The sequence below is a fragment of the Simochromis diagramma genome, unplaced genomic scaffold, assembly GCF_900408965.1.
Source record: "Simochromis diagramma unplaced genomic scaffold, fSimDia1.1 OVJJ01000545.1, whole genome shotgun sequence".
NCBI classification, from domain to species: Eukaryota; Metazoa; Chordata; class Actinopteri; order Cichliformes; family Cichlidae; genus Simochromis; species Simochromis diagramma.
In genome coordinates, this window is record NW_024387371.1 from 927,175 (window position 1) to 941,631 (window position 14,457).

The 14,457-nt window shown below is 38.1% G+C and overlaps 1 protein-coding gene across 3 annotated transcripts in view; it reads right to left on the reverse strand.

Moving 5' to 3' along the window:
• The window catches only part of opn7b (opsin 7, group member b), a 78,179-nt gene extending 65,646 nt beyond the window's left edge, over window positions 1-12,533 (reverse strand). Inside the window, exons 1-2 of one of the 3 annotated variants that reach the window (XM_040007813.1) lie at window positions 11,746-12,533; window positions 3,952-4,059 (exon numbers count right to left, since the gene is read on the reverse strand). The gene's annotated coding sequence lies outside the window, so the exon portion shown is untranslated. Of the gene's footprint in view, window positions 1-3,951; window positions 4,261-11,745 lie in introns of those variants that run through there. The other 2 variants (XM_040007812.1, XM_040007815.1) reach the window with 2 other exon arrangements.
• Window positions 12,534-14,457: the final 1,924 nt, after the last annotated feature.

A 14,457-nucleotide genomic window follows, 5' to 3' on the forward strand; every position in this document is an offset into this window, starting at 1 on the left:
TATCTTTACGGTATGGTGTGAAGGCTTTTTAATAATATTTTTTGTTCTGGATGTTTTAGATTAGGAAGACATGAAGTCCTGAGTACCTTTGGTAAATGCCAAATCATTAGGTACAAATAACTAGGTAATCCCCGAAACTGCATAACTTTTGGAGCATTTGTGGTCAGCAGGGATATTTTTTATGAGTAATTTTCTACAAAAACCCTGACGTCAGGGTTTTGTAGAAAGGTTTTGTAGTTTGCTGATAAGCTGTTGATGTCATACACCAAAAGGATCCTGCCTTATACATTATACAGTACATCTTTGTGATTTTCAGCTTTTATTTTTATAGCATGAAAACGAGTATTTTTAGCATATTGGACACAGGCAGTCATGTTTTTCCTAAACGGTGTAGTCTTTTAAAACCCTATTCATGTGAGTGGAACAGCCAGCGGAAGCTGTTTTTCCTGACCTTGAAATGCATTTTTCCCTTGTAGAAAAATACATGTGTGGATGACTGTTTTGTGCCAGTAGGATGTCCAGTGCACAGACTGGAGGTGCAAACAGGTAGGAGGTTCATTCATATCAGCAGGTACAAAGTGAGTTATTTGTATATTGGTGGAACATGTCTGCTGCAGTGTGAGTTTTTCAACAGTTGGGTTATTTTCAAATTCTGGTTCTTTATCTGAAACTGGTGAGCATCATATTACTACATTTTTTTTAAAGAATTCAGTGTGTCACCCTCAGACCTGACACAAATGAGGTGGTTATAGGTTGATAGAAGGTGTGGGGTGGTACTGGGGATTTGGATCTGTGTCAGACATGAAAAGGGAATGGCAAGAGGGAGAATAGCACAGAGATGTAATGTAATCTTTCAGAGGAAAAGAATGTGAGAGATGAAGAGGCGACACTGTAAGATATGTGGACTGTTCTACTAACTGCTTGTCTGAATCCTAAATGAATCACCTCGAAGTTTACGGCAATGGAAAGCCTGTGTGCATAACGCATGTGGGAGTTTGCAGTGCACACAGTTTCTCCACCTGAATCTGGTATTCTTGGTTTTATATATTTAATCTTGCATAGGTGTTGCTGATGCTTTGTTCTGAATGACTGGAGGGAGGATTATGAAAGACAACAAATGGGTACTTCCCATTTTTGTTGCCATGGATGCATCTTGGGAACAAATTTGTTGCTGTTGCAAATTGATTTTACTTGAGTGATTGGACTTGCTTTTCTTTGAAGATGGCAAAGTAGTAAATATTTAAATATATCCATATGTATGTGTGCGCGTGTGAGAGAGAGTATTTCTGTTTGTGTGTTGGGATATGGATTTACAGATAGAAGAGAACTGAAAACCAGACAAAAGACACATACTAACAGGATGCTACATGCTCCAGCTGTAAAGACATGATAATCAGTTCTAAATCCAACAGTGTGTTGATTTTATTATACTTGATGGCTAGGTTGTTGGATATGTCTATTCAGCTTGCCAACTTAAATGTGTTTGCCTAATATTAGTGTAGGCACATTTTAATAATCACATATAGACAATATATGACACACGCTATATGAAACACAGTAATATAGTTATTGTATTGTAGCTTCTTAAGTGTGGGAGATTACAGCACCATATTTAAAGAGGAACAGAGACAGACATCTGGCAAGTATGAACACAACCTATTAAATTACCAATATAACTGAGTGTGTAAATGTGATGGAATATAGCACACAGGTGTGTGTGTGTGTGTGTATATGTGTTTTTATTTATGCATTTGCTAGTGTGCTGGTGTATGTGTGCAAAATCATGTTCATGTTGTCCTTATAGTCTAAGCTGAGAGTGACAGCCTCATACATAATACATTAAGAACATGAGGATAAGGATAGTTGACATTTGGTTGCTCGTCATTTAGGATATTTCTTCCCTGGGGGGGACTACGCTCTCAGATAATCACACATGGGTATTAATACACACACACACCCACACACACACACACACACCCGTTGCTGTACATAAGCCAAAGTATACAGTATTTCTCATCCGGGTACTGTAAATGGCAGATGTTCAAGTCAGAGTCAAAGGCTGGATTCAGCTCTGTGTAACCGTATTAAACAATAGCTGATTAAACAGCTTAAAGCACAGTGTGCATGCAGCATGGGCTCATGTGTCTACAATGCTTAGTCAAATGTGAGAGTTACAGTCAAATATGTATAATTCAAGCATTTTTAATTCTTATTTTTTGGTTGCAATTACGACACAGTTACATTTTTTTTTTTCATTTTTATAATATTTGTCCAGAATGTAAAGTGTAGCCACACTGCATCAGTTATGGTATTTAGACCAGCATGTTACATAAGTTCATGTTGTCTACTGAAGCATATACAGTACATAACACACATAACTCTGTGACACAGACATGTAGGGAGCAGCTGCGCAGCCAGGGCTTACTGCTGCAAGAACACTTTTATTTTTAAACCGTCTGTTTATTTCATCAAGAGGAGATCAAATGTGGGGAATGATATGAGCATGTCACAACAAAACTTAAAGAGCTGTCTGAACATTTTAGATTTATGTTTGTCAGTCATTTACCGGTTTACTGTTTTGTATAGTTAACTAAAGCTGTGCGTTGGGTGAACACTTTTGATTATAGAGTTATAAGGTTAAAGTCTGTGCCAGAAAAGATTTTTATTTTCAACCTTTGACTCACCTGAGTTAATCTCCTTGTAATGTGAGTAAATTTAATTTTAAAAAGGCAACACAGCACATGAATATTGTGCCACTTGTGATAATGTCAATATTGCACCATACTAAATACATCAACACTTAAGTTGTGTTCACGCCGAGGGCAATTTTTAATAGCCAGGGAACTTGTGACTATGGGCGAGAGAACCACAAGAGAAGGGAAGTGGGTTTGGAGCTGAACTCGACTTACAGGTGAATATCAGCTTCAACTCAAGTAGCAATTTTGCTTTTCAAAAAGAAAACTATGCTCAAGAAAGGCTGTAAAAAAAAAGAAAGAAAGAAAGAAAACAAAGGCTGTACGACAAGGCGAGGAGTTTCAGAAGAGAACGTAATTAGTACCAGTATAGTCTGGTACTATTTGCCCTCAGTGAAAACTTTACCTGTGACATCCTCAAATCCCAATTAATCTCTTAAGCCCCAAGCCTACCTGATCTCCTGCTTTTTGCCCCCGTATCAGGGGGCGTTGGGGCTTAAGAGGTTAAAAATGATACCAATTAAAGAAACATGAAAATTACTTCTGTGCTGTTTAAACTCTGAAATGACTGTGAACACAGAAGCTTTTTTTTTAATGTTGTACACAGACCATTTAATGTAGGAAATTACTGTGGCCACAGTCTCAGCCTGGTAGATAGAATTTAATTCCACATCACATGATCTCTTTTTGTAAAGCTAGCAAGCAAGACTGTTTTTTCAGCCAACTTTATGAACATTGTGTAACCTGGAAATTTTTGTACAATAATTTCAATATAGAATTGAATATACGAACATACCAAAAGCCACTAAGCAGCCACTGAAATTCCTCATGGATTTCTTAAATTCACTGACTACAGCAAACATTAGGTTAACAATTCACAGTATTGGACTGACTGAACATGTGAGTCTTTCTACTGCAGGCAGTAGTTGGCTGATGCTATTACTGTAACTTTATCCATAGCAGATTCTGCAGAGTTTTGGAAAACTAAACCCATAACCAATTTGCAGCTACACAGCTGAGTAAAAACACTCTATTTGGACATTTAACTCTGATTAGCTGCTCCTAACAAAACAGCTTAAATGGTTCAATGCTGGAAATTACACAATTCTAGGGGAAGCAAAAAGAAATTGCTAATGTTTTGATGAGAAAGGGAGAGAGCAATTGGCATTATTTCTTTATTCAGGAAACCATTATGATCTGATTTTATGCTGAACGTGAGCCTGTGAAACAGCAGGGCACAGTCAAAGGAGCTGGTTACCTTGCTCAGAAGTTGGATTCCGACTGTTGCCTGCAGCTCTTCATCTACACCTCAGTGTGGAAGGTCCTTCTTGTTCCACTTCACCCTGCAGCATCTTAGACTGATTCACTGTTAAAATTGTAGAAAATGCCAGTTTTTTTGTTTTGTATGCAGTTTCAGTGATATGAGATCGCTTACAATCAGCTTGTAGTACTGTAAATTTTGCAGCATGTTTATGATAGCAGCATATTCTCAATCACCATTTGGCAACAGTGTAAGTCACTAATTTGATTTAGTCAATAATTTAATTTTGACATTTTAATTAAATTTCATTCATTTATTTTTTTTATTTAATACGTATTTAATCGTAATTTGCTAATTTAATTTTAAAGACTTTAAAATTAATTAATTAGTTAATTAATTAATTTTTAAAGAATTTAATTAAAGCTCTTTCAACTTTGCCATCGATGGTGAAATGTTAGCACAAGTTTTGGATTCAACATGTTCTCATCCAGATCATTTCAGGCAAGGCCTTGCATAAACAATATACTGCAGCCTTTCACCAACTGAAAATATCTGGTGGCATTTGCATGATGAAACAAATGGATACAGCTGGACTGTTGAGCAGCTAGACCTTTCTATCAGAAAATAATGGGACAACATTCCTCTCCCAAAAGTCCAGCAGCTGATCGCCTCAGTACCCAAACATTTACGTTCTGTTGTTAAAAGAAAAGGGGAAGCTAAAGAGGGGCAAACAACTCTGTTTTTGAGATATGTTGCTGTCATCAAATCGAAATGTCCCTACTTTTGTTTTGTGTGATAAGCAGGAACCACAGCTGCAAAATTGCCTTTAAAGTGATGCACACCCACTATTGACTTAATTAAATCTAAAACCATGGTAAAAAAAATAAAATGTTCTGTGTACTTTTTTTTTCAACCATAGAAGCACATCATCTAACGTCTAACATCCACTGAATCGAGCAGTCTCCTTCTGTTTGTGTTGCTGTACTTTTTCTAAGAACCGATTATCCAGGCACACTGCTGGGGACTCAAGTAAGTGCACCCTGAAGTTAGAGGTCGGCGGTCTCATTCTAGGTGCCTTTTCGCTGTTGCTAGGCAATGGGTGTAGCCTGTCACTCTAGTTGCTAGGCATCATCACAATCAAAGGCAAATTATTTCATGTGATGATGTCACACCTAGTATTGTAGGATATGGTAACTCAGAGAAGTGATTTTTTTACTAAGCGTTTTAAAGAACCATTACTACCTCAATGAGTTGTCACAGCTACTGTCAAATTACAGCCACTCAATGTCAATTGTTTTATTGGCGGGCATTTGACTCTTGCCTTACACAGTGTATATTCAGCTTTCAGAGTGTTAACATCTGATGAGAAGCAAGAAGTGCAATGTGTCTGCCTTCAGCAAACATTAGGTGTAAAATGCATGCAAAATATTACCAATTCAATAACTGATATTCATTGTAGGTTGGAGAATTGAGAGGCTTTTCCTTGTGTTTGTTTTTACTTGAGCCCGCAGCTGCAACAGAGCAGATAGTGAGAAGCAAACATGATTTCCCCATGCAGCAAAAGTAAAAAGTCAAGACATGGTTAATGAATCACTTTAGTAACTCCAAACTGGATTCATTTAATTAATGCTGTTAAACTGCATTCCTACACACAAGTTGCAGATTAGGACACTAAATTGCAAAGAAATGCTTTTTTGGACACACTGAGGAAGTCAAGAAATTCTTAACTTTTATTAGCTCTTTGTGTTTGTCCTTAAAATGCAATTTCATATGGTCCACATACAAAGCATAGAGTAGAGATAGTGCTGCGTACAAGGAAAAGCTAAGGATTTCAAATGAAGTAGTCTATAAATAGACTAAAGAGAAAAAAAAGGGTCTTTTTGATGTAAATTGGGGTTCTCAGCCGTTCTGTGTATTTGTAATGTATTAAACTCTCAATGTGGTAAGAAACAAATGAGAATGAAAGCAAAGAGTGTATTGTGCTCTTCGGTGTCACATTATCCCTTGGGCATGTCCTGTGATTTCTGCTGATTTGTGCTGGGAAGAAGGGGAAATCTTTGACAAAATTGTTATGGTCTTTAGAAGCTCTGAGATCAGACTCCAGCTAAAAAAGCTCTTTGTAGATAACTATGTGCTTTACACTTGTTCTGATTCTCATAATGCCCTAAGCAGCATTTTCCAACTTTCTGTTTAAGACATTCTTGAATGAAGCTGGGATTTGTGATCTGTTGTTTATATGGTTTTGTATTGGGTTTTATTTATTTTTGTTTTTTAATTTGGAAAAGCAGTGAAGAGCAGTGTTATTGGAGGGCCAGATATGTAAAAGATTTATTTTATTGATCCTGTTATTTGGTTTTAAGCCTGTAAAATTTCATATAAAGGATAAAGATTATAAAAAGACTGTTTGAATTTTTTTAACAAGCGATAAATAATTTTGACCTTTATTACTTTGACTGTAAGATAATAAATATTATTGCTGCATTAGACCAAACAGAGTAATGAAAAAACAAGTTGCCGTTCTATCACCCAAGACTTGGACTGATTGTAATAACACAAAAACACTGCACAGTAGACTGTCCGTATACATTGTAAGTGACTAAATGCAATTATAATTCAATTATACCTACGTAGTTAATTATGGTAGAAGCATATTAAGATGTACTAATACATCAACTGCTAACAGTAGATTATCATTTAATTTCCTGTCAGATTCTCAAACATTCATTCTGCATCTTCATTAAATGTGCAAAAAGATGAAATTCAAATGACAGACATCAAGTTAGCAAAAGTAAATGAAACATGATTTAGTTGGCCCACAGCCACACGCTTGGTTTCACAAGTTAATGCAGTGGTTCCCAAATTTTCTTTGCTGGGCCCCCCTTTGTTTTACAGAAAAATGTTTGCGCCCCCCTTTTGCGCGCACACACACACACACACACACACACGCACGCTAACACTAACGCACGCTAACACTAACGTACGCTAACACATCCTACAACCACACACACCCATATTTTGCTCAATTGCGGTTTATTTCACACCTCAAATATTTATAATAATAATAATAATGGATTGGATTTATATAGCGCTTTTCAAGGCACCCAAAGCGCTTTACAATGCCACTATTCATTCACTCTCACATTCACACACTGGTGGAAACAATTAAGCAAATACAAGTAATCTGTAGGTAGTAAGAAAATAAACTACTAACTCTTTTACACTACGTCTGCACCTACACGGGTATTTTTGAAAACGCAGCTGTTTCGTCCACACGTAAACGGCGTTTGGAATCACCGAAAACTGCGATTTTTTAAAACTCATTTTTTGCGTTTACGTGTGGACGAGGAATACAGAGTTGGTCATGCAACGTTAAAGGTATGTGCCTTTTTTCACGTCAGCTGTGCGCCACGTTATTGTTTACATGAGATGAATTTCAGAATGGCAGATAGTCAGATTAACAGTATTTTGTCTCTATCTGCAGGTTTTACACGCTTACATATAAACACGCAGTTACTGTCCCTCCATTTAGAAAGGCAGAGGCGTCACGGTGTAATTATTTTACGTGTAGTTGGTTTTTTTTCTGTGTAATAATATTCAACATTGCTATCAATACATTTTTCAAAAAAAATGTCTCTCTGTGCAAAATGAGTTTAAAAACATAAACAGCTGTGGGATCGTGTTTGGAGAGCCAGGCGTGTGCTCCCGACACAGGGAAAACCAATTCTGCAGGGGAGACCTGGCACTTGTGCAGGTGAAACCAAAGGGCAGATATGCTTCACCATATTTTCAAGTCTTTGGCTTAGAATGAAGTTGGTTTGGAAACATATTCTGCGATGCTTCATCTCCTGCTTTGAGTTTGTGTGGGCGCCGTGCTAGCAGTGTCCAAGTGTTGTTTTTGGGGTTTTTTTCCCTTTTCATGCCGCGCCCCCCCTAGGGGGCGGGCCCCACACTTTGGGAAGGTCTGAGTTAATGGATCAATGAGCCTTTCCGCCAGTTTGTGTGTGAACATAATAACCACATGTGTGACTTTCCACTGGAAATATGATGAATCTTCATTCATAATGCACTCCTATACACCGTCAGTGACCTCTTCCACTTACATCTCACCATAAAAACAAGGGTAATAAGGCTTTTTTTGAGTGTGTGCGTGTTCATGTGTGTGTGCATGCCCTCTTTATTCATAATCAATGACGTAACCTTGACTATCGTTCTAGCATGCTAGCACTTTCCCCAACTAAATAGATTACATTAATTTGTTCTGGCAACTCTTCAACCCATTTTAAAGGAAAGATGTAAAATAACAGGAGCAAATAGAGTAAAAATTAGTAGTCCGGAAACATCGGGACACCAACATGATGTAATCACCTTGAAGAAAGAGCAGATGTGGTGAGTGGTCAATATAAAATATCACCTTCCTAATACAAAGGTACTTGGGAGTTCTCCTTCATCTGCTCCAAAAACCTGATTTATTGTGGACTCAGCCTTTCACACCCACTGGCACGTCACTGCAACCCGCCTTCCCTCCCACATTGATGTGGAAACTGATGCTTGAAATGACACCTCCATAAAGTCACAGAGTGCGACTAGCTGGGTTATATCATGGGTTATAAATAAATAAAGTCAGAGTCAGATGACACATACATACACGCATTCATCCACACACGCTAAACATGTGCCACAAATAGGTGTATACTTTCATAATAAGTAGGGCATCAACCAGCGATTATTATGAGGATCTTAAATGTCAGAAATGAAAGACAAAAAGATTCACAATTCACTGAAGTCAAAGGGATGTCTTCATAACTTCATGTTAGACCTGCAACTAATAGCTCAATTTTTAAGATTAAAGAATCATTTGGTCTTTAAAATGTCTGAAACAAAAACAAGGTCACAAAGATCTTTGAGGATTCATAAAGAATTTCTGATAAGGCTGAAATTCTTGCCAGTCTGAACAAGACTTTCATTTTCTCTGATTCTCTTAACATTACTTATCAGATTCCCTCTAATGTTTGCTCTAATGATAATATTCTCAGAAGTTATTCCTTTAATTTTCTTCCAGAGACAGTCCCACAGGTGCATAAAGCCCTCAAACATTTGGAAGCCCTCAAGCCAGGAAGTCGGCAGGTCCTTTTAACCTCAAACTTTTACTTTTTAAAGCTAGCAGTGGATTTTATTACTCTGCTTTTGCCATATCTTTTTAACCCTCTCAAGGCAGGCGTTGCCGATTTGCAACAGTTAAAAACTAACAACCTGATTACCCCACATACATATTTTATTTGAGTTTTTTTTACTCAGAAGTACCACTGCAGGACTTGGTTGTGCATTAGCAACAAAAAGTTTACTTTGAGCCTGAGAGGGTTAATCTCTCTGTGGCAACTTATACAATTTATCCAGATAAAAAACAGCATGCAACATTGAGCTTTTTATTGACATCTATAAAGCTTTTGACTCCGTGGATCAGTTTTAAACTGAAGACTTGAAGACCCATGTAGGAAGGCTTTGAATAATATCCTGTTGGGCAGATTTCAATGCAATCGCCCAGAGTACCACTTCTAGCTTCCTGGGCTCATCTGAAGATGTGTCCCAGAAATTGGTCCTCGTCTCGGACTGATCTTTCTATTCATATTGATTAAAATATTTGAAATTCAGACGTCAGCTTTTTCACAAAGAAGTCTACTTTGCAACTGCCTCTAGTCAGGTTGTTTAAGTCCCACTACAAATCAATACTCCACAGAATTCCCTGTTTGATTTAAAACCCTGCATTATTCTCAAATGCTAAACCTTCCACTGAAATTCACTGAAACTTTAATTTATCAGTACTTTTTATGTATCTCAGATATTTATCATGTTCATTTTTAAAATCACTACTGTGGCTACGTAGTGTTTTGTTTGCCTCTGCTGATATCTTATCAGTGGAGGCGTTTGTGGTCCTTGAATCCTTAACATTAATCTTTTCTCATGTCTGATCCTCATCATTATACAGGACATATACAACTACAAGCTGACAGGTGAGATTAATTAATACTGTTACAAAGGTGTCAGTTATGTGCAGGGGGTGGAAGCTGGGGTATATATCCTATTAGACACAGTCATTCCTTGGAGAGCTAAATGTGGGTAAGTGATAGGACCTAAGAGATTTTTGAAAAGAGACAAACTGTGATGGGTAGAAAGGGTCAGATGGCCATGTTCTGCAGAGGTTAGTGGAAGGAAGGAAAACCAATGCATAGGTGACAGGGATGTGGGCATAGTGATGTGCATGGGAAGTAAAGGCTGGCTCTGATCTCTAATGTTGTCACACTGCAAGAGCTGCTGAGGAATGGTTAGAGGACACACCAAAGACTTCTAGGCATTGACTTGTTTTCAGTTTGATGTATCTTCTGTGCTGTAAGAACAACCTTAAAATGTGACTGCTGCTAAAGTCTTAGTGCCTAATGCTACAAGTTGCCTTTAGAGTCTTTGTTTGTTTTACAAGTCAAATATTATGCAGCTGGTTTGTATATAGCCTCCGTAAGTAATTAAATGTCTTTGCTTTGCCTGTCAGGCTTTTCTAGTCTAGCGATGCTGTGATCATCAAATTAACAGATTCACAAGCGGTTAGATTTCTCCCTGTGATACTTTTGTTTTTATCTTTAGCACTAAACACCTTTGATAAAGATTTTATCGAGCTGTGATTAAATTAGAGAACCAAAAAGCTTGAAGGCAATCACATTTGATTTAGCTATTTGGGCAAGCTTTTGCGTCATACAACAGTTCAAGAAGGCATCATTGTAACTGAGCAGAATTGATTAGATAAAATCAAATCGAGTATTGTTTGGTTAGCTCATAAGATAACCAACATAAAGGATTTGTTCTTAGCCCCTTAACACGAGAAAGTCTTTATTCACATTTGACCTTTCCGTGTCAAACTCTGATGGTAAACTCACCATAAAACACCAAAGCAAATAGAGTTAGACACACTGGAGTCTCAACATGAGGCACGCAGAGACAGAGAGAGATTCTAATAGATACAGCTGGCATTACTGAGGGAGCAACGTATCTTTGGTCAAGCTCCTCAGGAGAGACACTGATGATCCCTATTTATGTTTTATGAGAGTCTTCACTACAAGTACATTCACTGACACAATTTACAGACACATCAACCGGGAAATCCGAGTCGCATGTATGGCAGGGATACATTTTGCTCCATGTTACTCAAGGTTAATCAAAGTTTAATAGAATCTTCATCTTATAAAATACACTCGGTGTACAGAGTAAATGACTCAAATGTGTTTTAGCCATAGCTACTGTGATTCACATGACAGATTTAAAGTGACTTTAATTCAATAGATGATGAAACAAGAAAACCAAATAACTCAACAGCATAATCTTTTAAACCTACACTTACACGCTCACCCAGTCACCTTTTATTGCATTAACTCCTTAAGGAAAAGAGTTACTCTTGGATGTAAGAACATATAGTAGGATTGTGTCTTCGTTAATTCGGTAATGTAAGAGCTTTGGGATTTCAGTACTTGATATAAGCAAGTCTATAAAAATGTGTGTACATGTTAAGCAGGTTAGACAATAAACAGTGAAACTTGAGCTTGGAACAAGCTTGGGACAAGCTCAAGATGTACTTGGCTACATGTAGTTTCTTTATTTGAAAAAAAAATATTATTCTAAATTTACAAAGCTTGTACAGCAATACTTTATAATCAGAAATTCAATCTTTGAGCAAAGAAACAGAAAAGTTGTACGAGTCTGGTTAGAACACCAAACACATCCAGTCAGTAAAATAAATGATCATCTTACCTTAATGAGAGGGTATGCCAGGGTTGGCTGGGGATCATGGGTGTTGAGTCAGGTCCAGTGCAAAGCTGGTTAAATCTTCTCACACGTGTGGTAGTGCTATGAAAACCAGTAGAGTTGAACATGCATAGCCACTGGTAAACTCTGGTGTATACTAGGCGCTCAAGCGCTCCCTCACCGAGTGAGCACACAAGTCGTCAGCAGCAGCAGCCCGACAGCTGTGCTCGGGGAGATCCAAGAGTCGTCAGATAGAAACAGACATGCTGCTGCCTTGTGCTGCCGGTCTCTGCTCTCTCCAGCACTCTCCTCTGTCTCTCAGTCTGCAGCTCCCACTCTCTCACCAGTCTGTGTTGCTCTGCTCTGTCTCTCTCTCCCCCCTTAAATCTCGCTCTTGTACACACATGCATTTTCCACACTGCATCTGCTGCCTCGCTTTCTCTCACAAACACACACACATGCGTACATCTCTCTCAATTTTTATGTTCCAGCATTTTTCTTAACACACCACGTTCTCCTTGTAGTTACCCCAAATAGTCTTTAATGGTTTTAATGTCTCTATATTTTTCGATTCGTTCTAGTTACTTTTCCCTCTTTACAATCTCTCCTCCCAGTATTTTTTTCTGTTATCACATTTTCACTTTTAGCCCTAACCCGTGATGTACATTGAATTTTAGAGATTTAACATACTATACAGGAGAAAGACAGAGGCACTGAAGAGAGAAAGATGAAAACAGAAAGCTAACCGTGAGAATGCAAAGGCACAATGACACACGCGCACAAAATGAATATCTTGATGTGGGGAGTTCTCGGGAGTGGACTGGGGCACAGGTTTGACTTTGAAGTGCAACTGAAAGCAAAATGTCATGCTTAATGTTCGCTCCCTTAGCACAGTTTATTGCTACCAGCAAAGTCACACTAGTGTGGGTGCATTTGCTCCCCAAGTTGCTTGAATAGAATTTCACAAGGCTGGAGAAAAAGGGGTCCCAAAAGCTGCAACAACACAGAATTTGCAGACCACACTAATTATAAACTATTTACATTTTCATACACAAGATAAAAATATGTCTCAGCTGGAGTTAAAACGCATGAAAATTTCAGAAGATTGTGTGACGGGGGTGTAAAGTGGGAAACGATTAATTTCCAGTGCCCCTTATTCAGCATTCATGGGTCTGAGCGAATGCATCTCAGCAATAGCAACATCACCATGTTAACAAAATCTATCCACATACAGGCAGATATATATACATCTGCCAAACTACTCTCTGGGCTACTTTTAGCTACAGCAGGTGTCTTCAGATCCGCATTTTACCACTAGTACACAAACACAGAAAGACAGACTGAAAACAATGCCGGCCATGCTGTCGCAGCTGGTTGAGATGTCACATCTGTCTTCATGACTTGAATGTGTGACATGACATATAGAATTTTCCAGTCTTTTGCCCTTGACCCCACTTTTTTAATATGCATCGCTTGCAGTGTATTGAAAATGTAGCTATGGTTATGAAAAAGATAATATTTCTCAAATTAAAATTTCATATTTAGTCTTTTTCTTTCAGTTATTCGTCTTTATCATCTCCCTTCATCTTACCCTATTCCTAGCATCATCATGCTGTCACACCAACCCTGTGCATGTCCTAACAGTGGTAATAATTTAAAACAATACACTGTTGTGTGTCTCAAAAGGAGGCAGACTGTAATAGTTTTCCAGGCTGTCTGTCAAAGTTCTTCAGTCCAGTCCTGTACCTCACCATATTCAGATTCAAATTACTGTAAATGTAAAAAAGGAAGTGACTAAACAGAGCCAAAAAGATACGGATAGATGCTCTATTGGTCTTGAACTGCTTTTTAGCCAGTGTTGTTGGCAATTTTGACAAAATTGATGGAATTATGAGTGCAGTACAGTCAGTACGGTCAGATCTCAGTCCACCATCCAGTACCATCTAGAAAACATCTGACTAGCAACAACTTAATTCTTGAGCATGACAGTGGTCCCAAACATACTGCAGTTAAAGCATACATGAATATAAAAACACACAACTGAGCAAAGTCTGCCTACCCAGAGTCCCAGGGACCATTATTTAAGCAGAGAATTGAACAAAAGGTCGCGAACACATTCAAAACACTTCTGAAGAAGAGTTTTGAATGTCCTTCAAGAAGTCCAGAGAACTATTCTTGAAGACTACGTATAAACATTACAAAAAAGCTTATCTAACAGAGTTCAGGCAGTGTTGAAGAATAAGGGTGACCAAACTAAATGCTGACATTGAAGTTATTTAAAATTGTAAAACCCTTGCTTTATTTCCATTTATGTCTGCACCTATTTCCCCTTTTCCTAGAAAAATAAAAATACATGAGGGAGGATTTTAGAGTTTTGCATACTATTTTGCAGAATAAGACAACTGTTGAAAGCAGAGTTAGTTCCATTGTAGACAGACATAGAGACAACACACAGTGTTGGACAGGTGCATATACTTGACATGTAAACTGTAAGGACAGATGAGACAGGCTCTAGGTAACAAATGCTGAGTGCACACATGGTGATACCCCATAGCCCATCACTGATAGCCCATCTAACACAGGAATAAGTATGTGCAATTCTTCTCTAGTACAGGGCAGAAGAGGGGCTAACAGTGGCTACCTGTCACCCACAGCAAAAATGATCTGCATTTGAATCTTCTGCAGATGGGCCCTTTGGTACGGAGTTTGCATGTTCTC